General features: G+C 37.2%; 1 protein-coding gene across 1 annotated transcript in view; it reads left to right on the top strand.

Moving 5' to 3' along the window:
• The window catches only part of LOC109430554 (dual specificity protein kinase splA), a 341,935-nt gene that overhangs the window by 215,002 nt on the left and 106,811 nt on the right, over positions 1-20,122 (top strand). The window lies entirely within an intron of this gene.

Here is a 20,122-nt window from a genome sequence, read left to right as displayed (position 1 = left end):
TCGCACATTTTGTTAAATATCTTCAATTTCTCCAAAAAACCGTCAAATTTTGTAATCTATATGCGTAGCAGGCAGAAAGACAATGATCGGACTGCTTTTCCTGAAAGTTTTAAGAAGGAGCAACCATAAATTAATGGGGATGAAAAAAATTTTCGTCCTTTACCCATTTTACGGTACTATTGAAAATAATATCACATAGAGTACTTTTTGCATTTGTAATGCTTAGCTCTTGAGCTTAAGCTTAAGCTTGACAAGACCCATATTCTGCGTCTCAAAAAGCATGTAACAACCTAGAGTAAACGGGGGCAGATGCCCTAATCCTACTTTCTTTGGCTAAAACCGCAACTAATTTAAGTTTTATCATGATATGGTCTTCTACAAAGTTGTTCATTAGGGTATTAACTTCTATTCTTTCAATTCTGAGCCAAATCGAACTCGCAAAACTGGCGTGTTGTATGAGTGACTTGAGGTCATCCATTTCCCCATATATTTGGACTGAACATCCCATACAAACCTTCAACTCATTTGCGCCAGCTCAGTTTTCAACCGATTGAGCTGAATCTGTCACAGATTGTTCTTCTCATCCAAAGGCACGATTCTAGAGGGTGCCCCGTGAATTTTGAAAACTGTTTTTTCGTGTCATACAAATGTGGGCCGGTCTACTATGTACCTACCAATATTGTGCAAAAGAAACCAAATAATAACAATAACTATTACAACGGCGGCCAACTGGTGCTTATTGGAGAGAGCGAAAGAAGGTTACATGGGCGTTTCAGGGGATCCCAAGGGCTTTCAGGAGATCTCAGATGGGTTTTCGGGGGTTTGTGGGGGGTTTCAAAAGCATTGTAGAGAGTTCCAGAGGATTTTCGACAGGCTTTGGAGGCGTTACAGGTACGTTTTCGAGGGTTTCCGAGGGTCTCACGTGCGTTACATGGGGTCTGAGGGGGTCTCAAAGGGGTCTCGGAGGCATTTCAGGAAGTCTTTTTTAGGCTGGTGTCAGAGGAGTTGCGGATAGTGATGTCGCAAATTAATCGATTATCCCAACTAATCGATTAATCGTTCAACTAATCGATTAAATTTTAATCGAGTAGCGCCTTATTCGATTATTCCGATAATCGATTATTTGTTTCGATTATTTCATCGATTATTAAAAAACGTGGTACACAGAAACAGTCGTCATACTCTGCTCGCTTCCCGTCGATCATCTTTTCAACACTAGTTTGTGTTATGGGATAAAGAAAGAACAGGGGTTTGGGATCCTAGAAGTGTCATAGTGAAGGAATTTTTGAAAAATATTGGAACGGGGCTTCACAGTTTATGACCATGGGAACTTGGGGTGTTCAATTGATATGTTGATTAGAACGTGCATATATTTAGGCGCTTTTGAATGCTCAAAGCTTTTTAAAATAACATTTGTAGGGTTTTCTTACAAATCTCAATGTTGTCTGGACCAAGCAGCGCCAAAGTTTTGATTATGTTTTTTTCCAATGCATTGCCACTTGTTCTTGGTAAATCAATCATAATAGAATCTAAATCTGGTTTTGAACCCCTTAACAAAGCGTAGTTTTACAAAATAGAATCAATTCTGTAAATTGGAACAAGATTACACCAATAAACGCCTAAACGTATGTAATTCCATTGCAGAAACATGCCCGTAAACAATATGCTCTACATCAACGTTCTGACTATTTTTTTCAATAAAAGGCCACTTATTTTCGGTAAATCGATCATAGTAGATTCCAAATCTGGCCTTGAATCTCTTAATGAAGCGTGTTTTTATGAATTGGAATCATGTTTGTAAATTGAGACAGAAATCTCCATACACCGATAAACGCCTGAAAGTAGGCAATGCCCATGTAAATTCAAGAAGATAGAAAGATAGAACTGTTGTGTTAAAAATTTGTATAAAAAACTTCGAAAACAACTTAAATAAAGGAAACTTATTATGCGTAGCATATAATCATATGTTAATGTACCGTAAAAATATATTTTTTTCATAAATACCGTAATCCGGGGTAACATTGATAAAAATTTACGATTTTTCTTTAGTAGTTCTCTTGTAAAAGCCAACGTTACATGTTTTATACTTTTAAAACAAGTACTGGCAATCTTCGTTTGTGTTAGACTACTTTAAAAAGTATGATCAAACTTTAAAACATTTTTAAACAAGCTTCTTAATCAAATTTTTGATTTTGTTGATATTGGGTAACATTGATCATGTCAGTAAACAATGTTCGTTTGTGTTGAAAACGCCCTTATTAACTAAATTCGGGGTCCCTGATTTCGAATATGTTGTCCAAATTCTTACAGCTTACCTACTTTTTAAGTTATTCTAGGATTAAAATCCAATAAACCAAGAATAACGCCTAAAGGTAGGCAATTACTTAGGAAGACTAATCTTAATAAATCGTATATTTAATTGAGAAGGAGCACTTTCAGTTTGTTTCAGTTTTGTTGATGAAATTTAACTCTGACATGTCATGTTTAGTTAATACAATGATTTCGAACCTCAAATGTAGGGGGATTAGGAGCATAATGGACACCCGGGGCGAAATGGACACCCCTGTTTTTGCCGAAACCGTTGAGTTTTATGTAAAACTTTTAATGCATAAGTGTAAAGGAACAAGTCATTGTTCTATTTTTCAAAAGTACCATTTATATTCCTTCAAAATAGCCAAAATATCATTGAAATTGAAGTATGTTTCTCATATGGTGGATTTCTTATAATTACTAAGCAGCAGCAAATAAGGTGTTACGAGTGTTTGAGTGTGTCCACCATAAAAACAAGTGAATTGTTAGCTTATCTACATGTATACGCAGATTTAGCAATGGATGAAGTATTATATTTTTGATCAGAACTTACTCAAAATAGCAATTTCAATGTTGTAGTCGATTCGGGGCGAAATGAACACTGGCAATTATGAATGGATGTACGCGCGTTGCATACTGTTAGGCGTTTTAGAGAGTTTGGAAAAAAATCAATTCGATTATTTTAGCCTAAAATTTATTTAATTAACTTTGATGTTATGTAAACTCGTCTAAGATGGCGTATCATGGTATGGATCTCCGTAGGCAAATTACTTAACTGGTCGATATGATCAAAGATACAGCATAAAATATGCAGGGGTGTCCATTATGCCCCGATGGGTGTCCATTTCGCCCCGTAACTTTCCTGCCAGCCCCAAAAAACACACGGGTTACAATTCATTATTTCTTCACAATAATGACATTCTACCTGCTATAAATGATTGAAATACATAGGAAACAAGTTAAAGTTGTAAGCCAACTGATAATATATTAAGATTTTGTCTGTTATACAGGCCTAACATACTCATTTGCTTAGGGTGTCCATTATGCCCCTAATCCCCCTATATTGGAATTTTCACAAAATTTGAAATTAGCTTGAAATTAAATACCAGAGTATTGCATACTGTTAGGCGTTTATCAGGGTACGGAGGTTTCTGTTCTGTTCCAATTTACAAAATTGAATTCAATTTGTAAAAAAATGCTTCGTTAAGAGATTCAAAGCCAAATTTGGATTCTAGGGTATTGGTTCCCTTATTAAGCATATGGCTCCCATTTTCATCCTACAAAAAACAAAGGATTACAGCGCTGTTTGTTTTGTTTCTTATTTTTGTATTTTTTGTTAGAAGTGAGCACCCATGAAAACAAAAAGAACGGAATCAATCGGTACCGTAATCGCTTGCTTGTTTTCGAATAGGATGAGAATGGGAGCGTGAGATTACTGATGGCACACATACCCTATTATGATTGATCTACCGGAAACAAACGGCAATAACCACCATTTAACACAATTAATGGCTTATTAGCTAATTTTCCAAACGTGTCCGTCTTACCCACTCTACGGGTCCGTTTCAACCGCACAGTTGAAAAACATATAACTTTGGAGATCACTTTTTAATTACCCTAAAAGTCACGGAAAATCCAATTTAATTGTAAAATCGGTTTTCACACTGTAAAGTATCTTAGTTTCAGTATATTTTATGGGAATAAAATTTAAATTACCGGATTGTTAAACTGTCAAAATTGAGTGTTTCCTAAGCATAAAAATAAGCTATAAAAATACAAACAGAACAGCAGATTACTGCAGTCACCACGTTGCGAAACAATATCATTCACAAATGTTATCATAGCATATTCACGTTGTTCTTTAAGGACAGACTTGTTAGAATCCCAAAATGGCCGTCACAATGGCGACTTTGACACCTACTCACGATTTTGAGCGCACAAATCTCTTCGTAAACAAAACCAGCGCACCTGAGCTTCTTATTTCAAGCTTATTACAAGTGAGCAAGAACAGAATAATAAAATGCACTGTTGTTTGAAGCTTGCTTCTCGAGATTTGTGCGTCTAAAGTTCTGATGCATTGTTGAAGCGGGTTTTCAAGAAGTTTGTCCTTAAAGTTTGTTGATTATCATACAACACGATTCATAAGAAGGCAGTGGAAAAGTTGTCCATCTCAGTTTACGTAGAGCAAATAGCAAGAATTTCTTTTGCACCGATTCTATGCATTCTTCATCAGTTTTCATGGGGACCAAACAATACTACAATATTCAAGAATCGATCTCACATAAGAAATGTATAATGTTTTGATAGTGTATGGATCGTGAAAGTTGATAGGTACCTAGGTACTACTAAATCGCCTTATAAACCCCAGCATGTTGGTATCTTTAATGCAGCCAAAACATAGCGGATCGCTGTACCAGCGATAAACCGTGCACATGTTTAACAAAATACTATAATAAAAATAATCGATTACCAGGAATAATCGATTAATTATAGCCGATTAATCGAATCGATAATCGCCATGGCAAAATAAAATCGATTACCGACTAATCGATTATTTGAAATTTTGCGACATCACTAGTTGCGGAGGCGTTCTCGGGGATTTCGGAGGTGTGTTACATGGGGTTCATATAGGTTTAAGGTGGATTACGGAGGTATTTCAGGAAGTTTCAGAGGATTGTCAGAGACGCCCCTGAAATGCCCTTTGATTTAAAGGTGTACTTCCGTAATCCCATTCAAACGACCTTGAAATCATCATAATCGATTTGAAATGCCTCTGAAACCACTTTGGACGCCTTCAATGGGCTCCAGAAACCCCCTAAAACGCACCTTGAAATGTCCTGAAATGCTATATAACGCCTCTAAAACCTCTAGGAACGCCCTTAACATATTCCTGAAATCCTGTGAAACTCTCTGAAATGCTTTGAATTACCCCTGAAGATTCTTGTAATGCCCTTTGAACGCTTCTGAGATACCCTGAATTGCCCTCAAAGTCCCTTGAAATGTCCCTGAACCCACCTTAATACTATTAAAATACCCCTAAATTCCCCGTAATCCCATTGAAACGCCAATAATACCAGACAGGACGCCCTGAAAAAGGCTCCAGAAAACCTCTAAAGCAATCCTCTGAAACGCCCATGAAGCCCCCTTTTTTCAGGTGACCTAAGAGGACATATGAGCATTTTAAAAACTTTTAGAGAAAGTCCAATATTATCTATGAATGACGATTTCATTCTTTTGATCATCTCTTTAGAGTTCCTAATGTGTCCCGTCAGGATTGAGAAAACAGAGAGCCGGATTTTTGATATGGCTCAATATTTTTTTCACTGATGGTTCGAAACCAGATAACATTGTAGGGGCTGGAACATTCGGCCCTGGAGTTAACGTTTCATTACTATTAGGTAGCTGGCCGACAGTTTTTCAGGCTGAAATTTGTGCCATTTTAGAATGTGCTGACATTTGTCTCAAGAGACACAATAAAAACGCTAATATATGTATTTGCTCGAACAGCAAAGCAGCACTGAATGCTTTGAAGTCCAAGGTGTACACATCTAAACTTGTCTGGGAATGTACCGAGCTACTGCAGCAATTGTGCTGTCGCAATAAGGTTAACCTATATTGGATTCCTCGTCATTGCGGAATAAATAGACGGAAATGAAAAAGCTGATCAGTTAGCAAAAATAGGGTCATCTACTCAATTTAACGGTCCTTGGGCCATTTTTTGGAATAGCTCCATGTGTCATCATAATGGAACTAAAGAATTTGGAAAACTTATCTGGTCGAACACTACAGATTGTCGTCAATCTAAGCGATTCATTGAACCAGGTGCATCTAAAACACTAAGGTTAATGAACCTGAACAAACATGATCTAAGCATTTACACTGGACTTGTAACAGGCCATTGCCCTGGCAAATATTACCTAAATATAATTGGGAAATCATAAGATAACCACGGTGTGTTTATAGAGCAACTTTAAAACAAAAAAATAAGTAAGTCTGAAATTTTGCCCAGTGATACTTTGGGCCATTCCCTTCAATTTGCTGGGTCGGTTGAAAACATCCATCGGGGGGTCTAGAACAAAAATTTTTTTTGAAGGTTTTTCATGCAAAAACTGTTAAAAGCGCATATTGTAAATTATTGCATCTCCTACAAATAGTCACAACTTTTTTGTCTTTGAAGATAGAACCATACAATTTTTAGGCGTTTAGAAGTAGTATGCGTAGATGACTGTGTGAAAATTTCATTGAAATATGTTGAATGATTTTCAAGTAATAGCAAAACTATCAAACGCATTCTAAAATACTAAGCTTAGTAGCAAACGATCAACAAAATATCTACATTTTTTATACAATAATACATGAAACATATTTTATTCTAAACACCTTGAGTCATTATGATGGAAGTACTGTGAAAACTTGTTTTTTAAATGATGAACAGTTACATAGTCAAATACATGAAAGGAAAACACACATTATGTAGCTTTTTACTAAAGTATTAATTATTTATTTCAAGAACGAGGTTTTGCGTATACATGTTCACAAGTACAAGTAGTATGCCTCTATTACGGATCCTATAAAAAACACAATTATCATGATTGCTGAGCATGTCGGCCTTCCCTAAAGAAAATATTTGAATGTTATTTGGTAAGCCAAGAAAAGCACTCGAGGATTGGGAAACGTCTCTGTTTCGAAGAAAAAGTAAAGAAACTAAATTATTTTATAATTAATGTTTACAAGCTCAAAATTAAATAATATTTCACCTTAGTCAATGAATAAAAACAAGTTAACTCCGTTAAAGACCTCATAATAACATTGATTGAAGTTGTTGGTATGAGTCCGTTTAATGTGGACAGGACACAATAACGAGAACTGAATTCAAAACAGAATTCAGTTGGGCAATATTCGATCAAGGGCAACTTTACGGTACTAAACATAGTTTCCGGATTATTCCACGATATTTGACATAGCTGTTGGACCTAAACTTAGGTTTGTCTTTAAATTTCATAGCAATATGATGCTTATTACTTATGCCACCATTTATTAACAAATAACTGATAATAAGTTCTGAAAGAAGAGTTAAAGGAACGGAGTACTTATTGAAAATGTTTCTACATTAGGCATGAAAATTAGGCTGTTCAGCATAAAGCCAAGGAAAAACAATTTGATAACAATGGTTTAAATAGTCTTATCGATTTGCATATGATGTCTTAAAAATATTTTCTGTGGTGTCCTCCAAGCATGAGGAAGAGTGATTGATCATTGTTAGGGCGTCGTTGACTAGTAGAATATTTTCAACATAAATCTATATCTTTCGAAAAAAACAAACAGTTTTTTTGTAATCCAAATTATTGCGCCACGCTCTCCTAAAGCCTTTTGCTTGCAATCTGATACTAAGATTAGACCTAAATCATTTAAAAAAATGGAAAAAATGAACATGTATACGCAAAACCGCGTTCTTGAGATAAATAATTAATACTTTAGTCAAAAGCTACATAATGGCAATGTGTGTGTTTTCCTTTCAAGTATTTGACTATGGAATTGTTCATTATTTGAAAAACAAGTTTTCACAGTACATACCGCCATCATAATGACTCAAGGTCCTTAGAATTAAAAATTTTTCATTTATTATTATATAAAAAATATAGATATTTTGTTGGACTTTTGCTACTAAGCTTAGTGTTTTAGAATGCGTTTGATAGTTTTGCTATTATTTAAAAACCATTCAACATATTTTAATGAAATTTTCACACAGTCATCTATGCATACTACTTCGAAACGCCTGAAAATTTTATGGTTCTATCCTCAAAGACAAAAAGGTTGTGAATATTTGTAGGAGATGCAATAATTTACAATATGCGCTTTTAACTGTTTTTGCATGAAAAACCTTCAAAAAAAATTTTCGTTCTAGACCCCCCGATGGATGTTTTCAACCGACCCAGCAAATTGAAGGGAATGGCCCAAAGTATCACTGGGCAAAATTTCAGACTTACTTATTTTTTTATTATAAAGTTGTTCTAAACAACACACCGTGTAACAAATGTCGTTTCTGTAAATTTGAGAGCAAAAGATCTGAACACTTATTGTGTGAGTGTGTTGTACTTTATCAAAAGTGCCGCGGTTACCTTGATAAGGGCTTGATGGAGCCTTGGGAAATCTGGGACTCTCATCCCAAACAGGTATTGGATTTCATACAAAATGCAGTACCTGATTGGGAAACACGCCAATAGCTGTGAGGATGATCATTTCTCCATAGTGATGAGTATTTTCAGTACGGCAAAAATAAAGAGGATGACACCACAATAGATCAAATTAATGGACGCAGTGGTACTATGTCCCCAACAGAAAAAAAAACCTTTTTTAGGCTCTCTGGAAAGTTAGCACCATCTCAAATGTCCAGTAGCAAGACCTGTTCTCGCAAACTAGATCCCCTCATTAAAGTCCAAACTTAATTTATGCGTAAATTTCCCCTTTTATTACCCAACAAACATTTTTGCTGTACAAGAGTGGAACAAACCACTCTTAAGCTAACATTAGCTTAAGAATCTGTTATTAAGCTAATTCTGTTACTTGGGAAGTGCTACCTGAGGTTAAAAATACGGCTAATCCACTGATCTTCGCAATGCAGAAGCTGCTCCTTGAGATGAACAATCCGGAAAACATTTGCACTAATTTCTAACACATTCGGTGCTTGAGAAATTTCCGTGGCCTATGACGTCATATTGGGAATAGGTGCTCGCAAAGGCGTAGAATCCAAAAAAACATTTTCATTTCGTCGTCACACTTACGATTCTTCATAGATTCACGTGGCCCGTAACCATAGATTGAAAGCCACTGTTTTGTTTGACATTTCTATATTGAAGATACTGATCCTTGAGATGACCAATCCGTAAAAAAAATGTTCAACTTCCTAGCACTTACGGTTCTTGAGCAATTATTGTGGCCTGAGACCCCAGTTTGGAAACCACTGATTTTTGCAACACATCCATATTGTGATAATTGAATTTTATTGGAGCCAATAAAATTCAATTATCATAAAGTCATGCGGTGATTAAACCTAGAAAGTAACACCCATATTGTGATAAGTGCTCCCCGAGATGCAGAATCTGGAAAACCTTCTCATTTTATCCTTACACTTTCGGTTCTTGAGAAATTCGTTTGGCTCATGACCATGGGTTTGTGCACACTGAACTTGGCAAAACTAACAAGTTATGGATTGTAATTAAACAACTCAAACTAATCACAGGTTCGTAACTTTGACAAACTTGCTCTAAAACTGAAAAATAACGTTCCAATGATTTACGTACCAATTCCCAAATTGCGCTTCCCCAATTTACACACAAAGCATGTCCCGCTAGGGGGTGCATGGGGGGTTTGATGCAGTTATTTTCGTAGAATACACTACTGCATCTTTTTTTTTAATTTCGGGGAATTTCAGGAAATGTACCGAATATGCTGAAAAAAGTCTGGATGCAAAGGTTATCTATGAAATACTTCAAATTGCGCCAACTTTTTTCCTGAAATTTATCTAAGCATAAACACTTTTACATGTATGAGTTTTATTTGCAACGAATCAGCTTTTCTGCCTGTCTTTAAAAGGAAATCGTCAAAATATCCATCAATCTTTACAAAACAGATTTTTCAAGTAAATTAATTCCGTGCAATGCAAGAACTTTTAAAACATCTAGTTTCCAGCGCTGACAGCCCGGCGGCGACACCATCAATTGTATCCAATGCATCGTCTGTGCTACTCTCGGTTTTCAACTTTCTCAAAATCCCACCTCTAACTCACGGAAGCATGGTAGTCAAGAACTTCCAAATCGTATGGAAAAATCGCAAAAAACGTTAATTGTTAGAAAACGGGATAGTTTTATGAAAAGTTAGTGAATAGAGATCAAGAATGGTTTGAAAAGGCAACTTTTCGTGTTTACTTCATGTTCCAGAACAGTTTCTTCACCGAGAAAATTCGATTTTACTACCACACAAAAAAGAGCCATCTGTTATATTTTTAGTTTGGAATGTCGATCTATTGGTATAACTATTTACTATATTTTCAAGAACCTGTTGGACAATTCTGTGAAGTTCGATTATTGAAATATTTATCATTAGAAAACTCCTGAATAATTCAGAAACTCCGCAGAACACCAATCGAAACAGGACTAGAAACTTCAGAAGGTATTTTTAAAAAAGGGATGAAATTCAGTGTGCGTTGAAAAAAAAACTTTTTGAATTTACTTAAATTTCTTATTTTTTTCTTAAACCTTAAAGAGAGTGTTTCGGCTTTAACAGTCAACAAACTTCCATCGAATACTTTTAAATCTTTGCTAACGTTTCGGTTCGGGGAGTGGACCAAGTAAAAAGTGCGCCATACTAGGAACCTCGCGTAGCAAACAGTGCCAAGAACAGTTGTTGTAAAAAAAAAACCCCTGCAACATTAAATTTCCCAGACCGTAAGCAGAGGCTAAATCATCCAGATCGATGCCCCAGTGAAGGAAGACTAACCCTTTCAAAGCCGACATTTTAAAATTAAAATAACAACATTTTAACTTGTTGATGTCGAGCCCTGAAGAAGGTCCACTCCCCGGATCGAAACGTCGACAAGGATTTAAAAGTAAGCGACGCAAGTTTGTTGGCTGTCACAGCCGGAACACTCTCTTAGTGCACCAACTCCAGTCGAAACCAATCCGATAAAACCTTAAAAGTAGTTTTTATACTGCTAAGCTGGTGTATTCAGGTAGGCTTTCTACTCCGCAGAATCGTTACCTGTTCTGTGGCAAAGTTGGTTAACGCGCTCTGTTTAGCAAATAAAATAGTCGTAGGTTCACAGCTCATCAGAACTAAGTAATTATTTATTCGCAATTTTTCTATTTCAATTTGTCAATTTTCCAGCACATTAGTGACAATTTACTTAACGATTTACGTAAAATAGGAAAGTTTGTTTTATTTTTTTTTCGGATTTCAATTCATTTTTCTGGTACCGTGAGGTCGGCATTCACCGCTCGTTATATTCAAATCGTATAGAACGAGCGGTGAATGGTGACCTCACGGTAATTTCAATAACTATTTAAGCCCAAACGCACACACGCACGCACTAATAAATCATCTGTGTAGTTTTTCTTTACGAAATCAGAAAAGGAGAACTAGGATCTTGGTTGTTTTGGAATTTACTGAGGTTTAGTACAAAAATTGTCCAAAACGCGAGGAAAATGTAAACAATCCTGTTTTGGTATTCCAAATCTATGTACAATGTACATAAGTGTTGGTAAAAACTCAAATTCTCAAATCTCATGGTTGAGTTGTTTCACGCACGATTCTTGACTCGCCAAACTCGCCGCCGAAAAAATCATGCATGAGTTAACTCATGATTTCACTCACTGCTTTATTTCTTGGTATTGTTATTATTTACATCGAAGTTTTTAAAATTTTTTGATAGAACAAAAGTATATCTAGCGTACAACAACATTGAATGCCGTTCAAATTGATTTGAATTCGTTTTATAAGCAAATGAGATTTCGGCGCTTGACTCGTGAGAGCGAGATTTTGCATGAAAAACTCGCGCGCGAGAAAACGATTCAGAATCGTGCGCGAGTTTGCTCACGCAGGAGCGGTTCATGAGTGTGCTTTGAGTGTGAGTTTACCAACACTGATGTACATGCATATCTTATTCATCTAACTTCCTGTTGGTTGAAATCTTACAAAAATATTCGACATATTCGACATATACGTACATAACTAACTCCGGTCCAGGGCAACGATAAACCCGGTTCAATTGCCACGCGAATGCTTTTCTCGATTGCACCAGTCGGTGTGGGGAAATAAACAATTTCCCATTTAAGCCTCGGGAAAAAGCCGACGCACACTAATGATGATGACGGCCACCCGATGTAGCTAGCTCCATCGTCGTCCTTGCAGCAGTAACTCTCGCAAATCCCGCGCGCGCGAGGTCCTTGTACTGCACGCGAAACCCCAACCGGCGATGCCCGGTTGGCTCGCGTAAAGCTGAATCATTCATTTCGCGCCCGCACACTGCTGATTGAGAGGCCATCCAGCCATCCAGTCAGCCAAAGCAAACAAATAAGGATCACCGGGAAAAGCGATACACAGTCAGTCGGTAGCGGCGTTGATCCCAAGCGCGCGGAATCCCGAATCAGACTGAATCTGCAAATCTACATGGAGCATTCACCCGGTCGGGCACCAACATGTGTCTGCCGGCTGCCGGGGTGTTTGTTGTTGCCCGGATGAAAGGAGATTGGTCCTCGCAAATCGGCGAAGCTGAAGCTCACATTCTCCGGTATTAGAAACATTGAGTCGATGTGGCCACTATCGTTCCGTTCGCTGGCTGACTGGAGGCGGAAGGTTCGATTCCGATAAAAAAGTAAAATAGATCCCTAATCCCCTTTCGGATTTGACCGAACGGTGTGAGGCTACCTACCGGTCGGGAAAAAAGTGACAGAGTTTGAGTCGGGATTATCAGAAACTGGTCCCTTTCCGTAATGTCAGTCAGTGGTGGGCGCCGGCACTGTGCTGGATTGATGGAGGAAAATCTGGAATTGATGAACGTCCTTTCGGGGGCTTGGTTGAAGTTTGGTCTATGTCACTATCGGAGCCCACTTGGAGGACCGTTTCAGTTGTCCAGAGTACCTACTACAACGGCCCGCTGTTCAACATCCACGCGGATGAAAACGGATTTCGTCTTTTTATTTATGTATAAACCTCTAACCTACAAACGGTTCGTCAGCCATCCGTTCGTTGTTCCTGCTACAGTGTGAGAAACGTACCGCTCTGAACGGGCTGGAGCTATCGTGCTAAAGACAACGACGCGCCGGCCGGTAGCCCTTTACGTGCTCTGTGTGGGAGCCGAATTGTACTTTTTTTCCGCTTGTTTTCTTGTGTGATTTTTCGGCGAATGACGCCGGATAACGAGTCACACCTACCGGGCCAAAAGCAAAACGGTTGTCAGGATGGATTGGGTGCAGTTTTCATGCGGCTCTGGACTGGGATCAGGAAGTTTGCCTCTCGTTGCTGCGGCTTAGAGTGCGCGCGGAAGCCTTGTTTCGCGTGTTGCAGAAGTGCAGAGTGACGATACCAATAGCCGGTGAATTATTGATGCACGAAAGCTTTGGTATTGAGCGCGAAGTATTTGAATTGATCTATGGCCTAGAGAAGAATGTGTTGTGCAACATTGCATAAACTTTCTATATTGAATATAACGTTTAACTTTATGTTACGAAATTCCTGTTTTTCACTCTTTTCAACGTTTGTATATTAATTTATTCGTATAACCTTTTCGACAATGAACTGGCAATAATTTATGCTGTAAATTTATTTTACAAATATTGTTATAACTATGCTTCTGTGCCAGTAATTAATTTTCTTAGCATTCTCCTTAAAGCTACAGTCTTGGCCTGATATATTGATTTTATTTGCTGGCCCCTAAGAGTCCGTCGTAGAGTAAATCCCTTTTCTTGCAGGATTTTCTTAATCCGAAATCACATAAACTCAGAAAGACGTAACATCACGTAAAGCTACCCCTCCTCCCCCATCGCCCGTTGTCGTATCGTTTCAAGCTGTGTCCATCTACTCCCGTTTACCTTCTTATCCTTTCCTATCCAGTGCACACACATCGTTGGAACTCAGAGCGGAATCCTTGCTCAAACAAACAAACACACATCCACTCACACTTTTCCCCTTACGCCAAACGCCGGCGGCGGCGGCTCGTATTTCCACCCTCGTAGGCGCGCACTGATCTCAATACATACAATCGAGTTAATCCGAGGCATTATCCTTCTTCTACTCTACGACGACAGACGGACGGACGGTACACGACCCATTCAGTGAACCAGCCGTTGTCGTTGTCGTCGGTCGCGCCGTATCGTCTGTCCGCGTCTTCGGTTCCCAATCCTAGGACGGATATGAAGACGTTCACCACAAGCACGTTCGCGTCTCGAAAACCACGTGTAACCACGTCCTTCCTGTCGCTCCCTTCAACCCAGCAATGCGCTGTTCCCCCTCGTTAGTCGAGGGAAATAATCCTTTCCGAGGATGATCGAGACACCAATACAAGTACATAGCACCATGCATGCAACTTGGTCATCAACCACCCACCAACGTGTATACACAACAACGACAGCAGTGTGATTGGGCCCTTTGGTTTCTGGGGGAAAGTGGTTCTCTATGACATACACATTTAAAATCATTTGTGCAAAGTACGAATAAATTATTATTACATATCGTAAATTAGTTTTGAAAAAGTGTGAAAAAGTGTGTATGGTAAATCTCACATGCAACGTATGCAAAAGTTAAAAGGTCAGTTATTAAGTAAAAGTAATGGCTCAATTATTAAAACAGTTTACATCAAATAAAACAAAGACTAAACAGATGGAAAAAACATACAAATCTGCTATCGCTCAACAGCACAATTGTGCTGGTTCGTCACGAAAAGGATATACTAGGCGCTCCTCCGCCATTTGACGAAATTATAGAAAAAATGCCTCTCTTGCTGCCTTTTCTGTGCACGCGTCTGAAGGAGGCTATCACTTTAATTCTAAATGTACCATAAAAATGGTCTTCTAAATACCAGAGTATTAGGAAAGAAGGACCCAGACAACCAATTTGATCATACAATGAAGTTTATGACATTGTTATACGTACTTTTATGCGATAAGGTTACATCGCATAAGATGCAGCAAAAGTGCCTTATGCGTACAAAATTGGATGTGATATACATGCATTGGTTGGAAAATTACAACGATATATGACTTTAAACGATATCTTATGCGATGTACGGTGTACATTATTGCGACGTCATATAGCTGCTCAATTTTGTTTTTTTTGCGACATAATGATAATCGAAAGGAAACAATAATTCAGTGTCGAACTAACGACCTTTGGATTATCGACCATTACACTTAACACTAACACTACTTATGAAACGAGCTGATGCCAATTATCATGGCATTCTAACTCACCTCAATGTTTGTTAAAATGCACTTGTTTTAACTGTACTCGGCGTGCAGAGCAAACTATCTGGAGTTAAAAATGACGAAACATAATTTCTCGCATAGTTTTCACTACCCCTCTCTGAGAAGCACCGCCCATTGATGATTATCAGGGCCGCAGAGTTGCGCATTATCAGTCTTGTCAGGTGACTTCTGATATTGCACCCTCGTCACTATCACTCCAGACCAATCAATATCAAAACGACAATGACAGGTAATGGCTTGATATTGATCCGCACTCTAAATCCATTGGCGTAGCTAGGGGGGGGGGTGTTCCAGGGGTGCCTGGCACCCCCTAGAATGAATTTGGCACCCCCTAGAATTTTGCCTTGATATTAGCCTTGATATTCGTTGATATTGAAATTAAAACTTCACACGATTCTTCCAATATGTATTGATGGCGCATTTAAACAAAACTAAAGCTACAAACGCAATGACTTCATTGATAAATTTACGTATTAGCATTTTGGACTTATATTCTATAATTTAAACACTAAAAATATGGTTTTTCTGATTAATTAGTTCAAGACCCTTCAAATAGGATTATCCTAAGATGCTATATGAAATGTGTATCAGTTTTTCGGTTCAGGCAGTGGTTTGGGTGATTAATTTTAATTTAACCATTGACCCTAAAACTGCACCACGCTCGCGCTGTATGCTGTATTTCCTGTAATTCCTCTGAAAATTCCCTTGGCAGTTAATTTGGAAGTTTTACAAACAATTATGTTTATAATTCCATGGGAACTCATTTCACAATTTCTTTTGTATATTATTTGGGGATTTTTCGGCTATTTCTTTGCGAATCTCTTCAGCCATTCCTTTGCAAATTTTCTGATAGTTCCTTTGGAAATTCAAAAATTCATAATTTACAACGGAATTGTGATGTTGCAGAATGGTGTTGCCGAATCAATTTGCAAAGAAAAACTCCAAAAGATTCTCATTAAAAAAACCATAAAAAATTTAAAAAAAAATCTGAAAAATTCCCAGGGAAATTGCAGGATACATTTCCATCAAAACTAAATAAGAAGTTTCGAGGAGCGGACCTGGTGTGATGGTTAGAACACTTGACTATCACGCCGAGGACCTGGGATCGAATCCCACTCCCGACAGACTCACAAAATGTGAGTTCTTCCTTCGGAAGGGAAGTAAAGCGTGGGTCCCGAGATGAACTAGCCTAGGGTTAAAAATCTCGTTAATAAAGATAAAAAAAAAATAAGAAGTTTCCAAACAATTGGCAACTGTTTTAGTAACTTCTTAGGTAATGTTTATGGCAATTTATCCAGAATTTTTTTGGGAATATATCAAGAACTCTTAGAAGAACTATTAAAGGCATCCGTCAAGACTAAACTAAAATCATGTAGCTTTCCATCAAAAATTACATTAGATGAAAAAGAAGGAAATAATTCTGAAGAAATTTGCAATCTTTTTGCAACTTTTTTCCAAGAAACGTATTCGAATTTCTCAGACAATGATCGTGATTTCGCGTACTTTTCACATTTTCCTGAATATTCGAGAGATGTTGCTGTTAGCCATATTAATATTCAAGACATTTTGCTAGGTCTTAAGGATTAAGACGGCAATAAAGGGCCAGGACCAGATGGAATTCCACCAGTATTTATGAAAAATTTAGCAATCGAGCTCACAACTCTTTTATTTTGGTTATTTAACATGTCACTAGATTCTGGTGTTTTTCCTAGGGAATGGAAAAAATCCTTCCTAATTGGTATTTATATGCCAGGCAAAAAAGCTGATGTCCGCAACTATCGTGGTATTGCAATTATTCCATGTATTCCAAAACTTTTCGAGTCAATCATTAATTAAACTATGTTTGGTCAAATAAAAAATCGGATAACAAACGCTCAACACGGCTTTTTTAAAGGTCGTTCAACTGCTACCAACCTTTTGGAATTTGTTAATTACTCATTGAATGTAATGGATAACGGCAATCATGTTGAGGCACTCTACACTGACTTTAGTAAAGCCTTCGATAAACTTGACATTCCTATGTTGATTCACAAGCTTGAAAAAATGGGAATTGAAATAAGTCTTGTTACCTGGATTAAGTCATATTTAACTGATCGTCAGCAAATAGTAAAATTCAAAGAGCAAAAGTCTAATCCAATTCAGGTTACTTCGGGAGTACCCCAAGGCTCACATTTAGGTCCTCTTCTTTTTATTTTATATGTTAATGACATTTCTTTTGTTTTGAACAAATTGAGGATTCTTATATACGCTGATGATATGAAGCTATTCTTGGAGATCAATAATGACGATGACTACATTGTTTTTCAGAATGAAATAAAAGTGTTTCGTGCGTGGTGCTGCAAAAGTTTGTTGGAGCTTAATGTAAAAAAATGTAATATTATAAGTTACAGTAGGAAACAAAACACACCAAGTTATCCAGTAGTATTAGGAAGTGAATATGTTATACGTTGTGAGAAAATAAAAGATCTAGGGATTGTTTTAGACTCCAAACTAACATTTGTGGATCATTATAATGCAATTACTCATAGAGCAGGCAACATGCTTAATTTTATAAAACGTTTTAGCTATCATTTTCAAGATCCTTATACACTCAAAACACTTTATGTTTCTTATGTACGTTCAATTTCAGAATACTGTTGTGTTGTTTGGTCGCCTTATACTAAAAAATATGAAGAACGCATAGAGCCAATTCAACGTCAGTTTTTACTATGTGCACTACGTATCTTAGGTTGGTCTGTAATGCCTCTGCCATCGTATGAATCACGTTGCTTGTTAATTAATCTCCAAACATTCAAAAGGCGCCGAGAGTGTGCGATGGTGTCGTTTATTAATGATGTTGCCACTCAACGCATTGATTCGTCTAGTATATTGTCAAAATTAAATTTATATACTCCAACTCCCCAACTGCGTAGTAGAAACTTATTTGCTGTAGATTTTCACCGCAGTAATTAGGCTTAATTCGGTCCACTAAGGGGCGATTTCTTCACCCTGGCTTAAGCATTAAGCCAGGTTTAACAGTATGGGTAAGCCTGGCTTACCGATTAAGCCGAGGTGAAGAAATCGGCCCTAAATCAGATGATGTCCACTTATAATCAACATTGTGAAAGGATTGATCTAACCATGACTCGGACAAAATTGAAAAAATACTTTTATGATACTCAAAACCAAGGAACTTAATAAATATTGTTAAGTGGAATAGTGCAATATAAAATGTACAACTAAGCATACTTATGTAACTAACGGTCTACGAATGATTGACGTAAAATAAATAAAAAAAAAATAAAGAAGAAAATATGGAAGCTTTTCGAAGAAAATTTCCATGAAACTTACCACAAGTAATAAAAACATTTTTTTCTCAAAGGGGTTCTCAGAAAATATGCCAAAAAAATTTTGAAGAAAATTTCCAAAGATTGCTTGAGTAATTTTCTAAGAAATTACCGAACAATTTTCCAAATACCATGCCGGCGAAATTCTTAAAGGAATTATTGGCAAAATCATCAAAAGAATTTCTGATGGAATTTTAGAACGAGTTCCAAAAGGAATTACCGAAGGAATTTTCAAGCAAATTCTAAAGGGATGTTCGAAATAATTCTGAAATAATTACCGAAGATTTTTTCAAAGAAATTCCTGTGGGATATCTATAAGAAATTTGCCGAAAAAGTTCCCAAAGCAGTAACAGAGCCGTAGCGTGATCCCATGGAAATATTTCACTAGCACACCTTTAATTTTTCCCACTCAGAGACTGTGCTGTATTTGCTCAAATAACAAGATGTTCCTGACTATTTCACTAATTCAACAATAAATTTTGAGCAACCCATTGATAATTAGTCTCACAAGTTTCAATTAGAAATGAGTTGAGCAACAATACAATTATTGTTTTCCTAGTAAAACCAACACATTTCCTCGGTGGAACTATACTGGGCTGCACACCTGGCAACACTAACGCCAAAAGCAAAGCAACGGTAAATTTGTACCCCTATTCGAAATGTGACAGCGCCGCGTAATAGTCACTTTCCCAGTTATTTCGAAACAACCGTTTCAATGCTTTACACAACCGCACTGCTTGAGCTTGGACGTCTGTTCTCTGTGTTTTTATGAAGAAATCCCTGGAGGAAGTTTCGAAGGAATCCATGAAGAGCTTTCAAAAGAAACCATTAGAGACATTTTGGATGGAATCGAAGGCAGATTTTCTAACGGAATATCTGGAGAATATTCTGAATGAATTTAAAATTTACGGTTTTCTGGTAGAGTTTATTAGGAAATTCATGAAAGGTTTGTTAGCGGAATTCTAGCAGAAATATGTGGAACAATGCTTAGTAAGCATGGAAGAATTTCGGAATGGAAGACTTTCTAAGCGATGTGATAGATTTCTTGTTTTTTTTTTATCTATAGCTGACTTTCAGGAGGAAACTTTAGTGGAATTCGTAAAGAAAGCTGTAGAAGATTTTCTAAAAAAAAACCCTGGAAGAATTTCTGACGGGATTCTTTGGATTTCTTACGGAATCTCTGTAGGATGTTCCATAGGAATTTATGGAGGAATTACTGCAAAAATCTATTGAAGAGTTTCTAGGTACCTAATCCTTAAAGATACTTTTGCAGGAATATCCATAAGAATTCCAAAGAAAACTTTGGAACTCTGAAGAAATTGTGGAAGATTATTCAATAAAATTCTTGGAAAGATATCGGGACAATTCCTATGACTAATTCCTGAATAAACTCCTAGATAACTGCCTGAAAGACTCTCTGGAAGAATTTCTGATGGAATTTAGAAACTCCGAAATTTCAAGAAAAGCTGGAGAAGAATTTATTTTTATATTTTTTAAGGATCCCTAAAT

The sequence above is a fragment of the Aedes albopictus genome, chromosome 2, assembly GCF_035046485.1.
Source record: "Aedes albopictus strain Foshan chromosome 2, AalbF5, whole genome shotgun sequence".
In the NCBI taxonomy this organism is placed as follows: Eukaryota; Metazoa; Arthropoda; class Insecta; order Diptera; family Culicidae; genus Aedes; species Aedes albopictus.
This window is presented reverse-complemented; position numbering and strand designations above follow the sequence as displayed.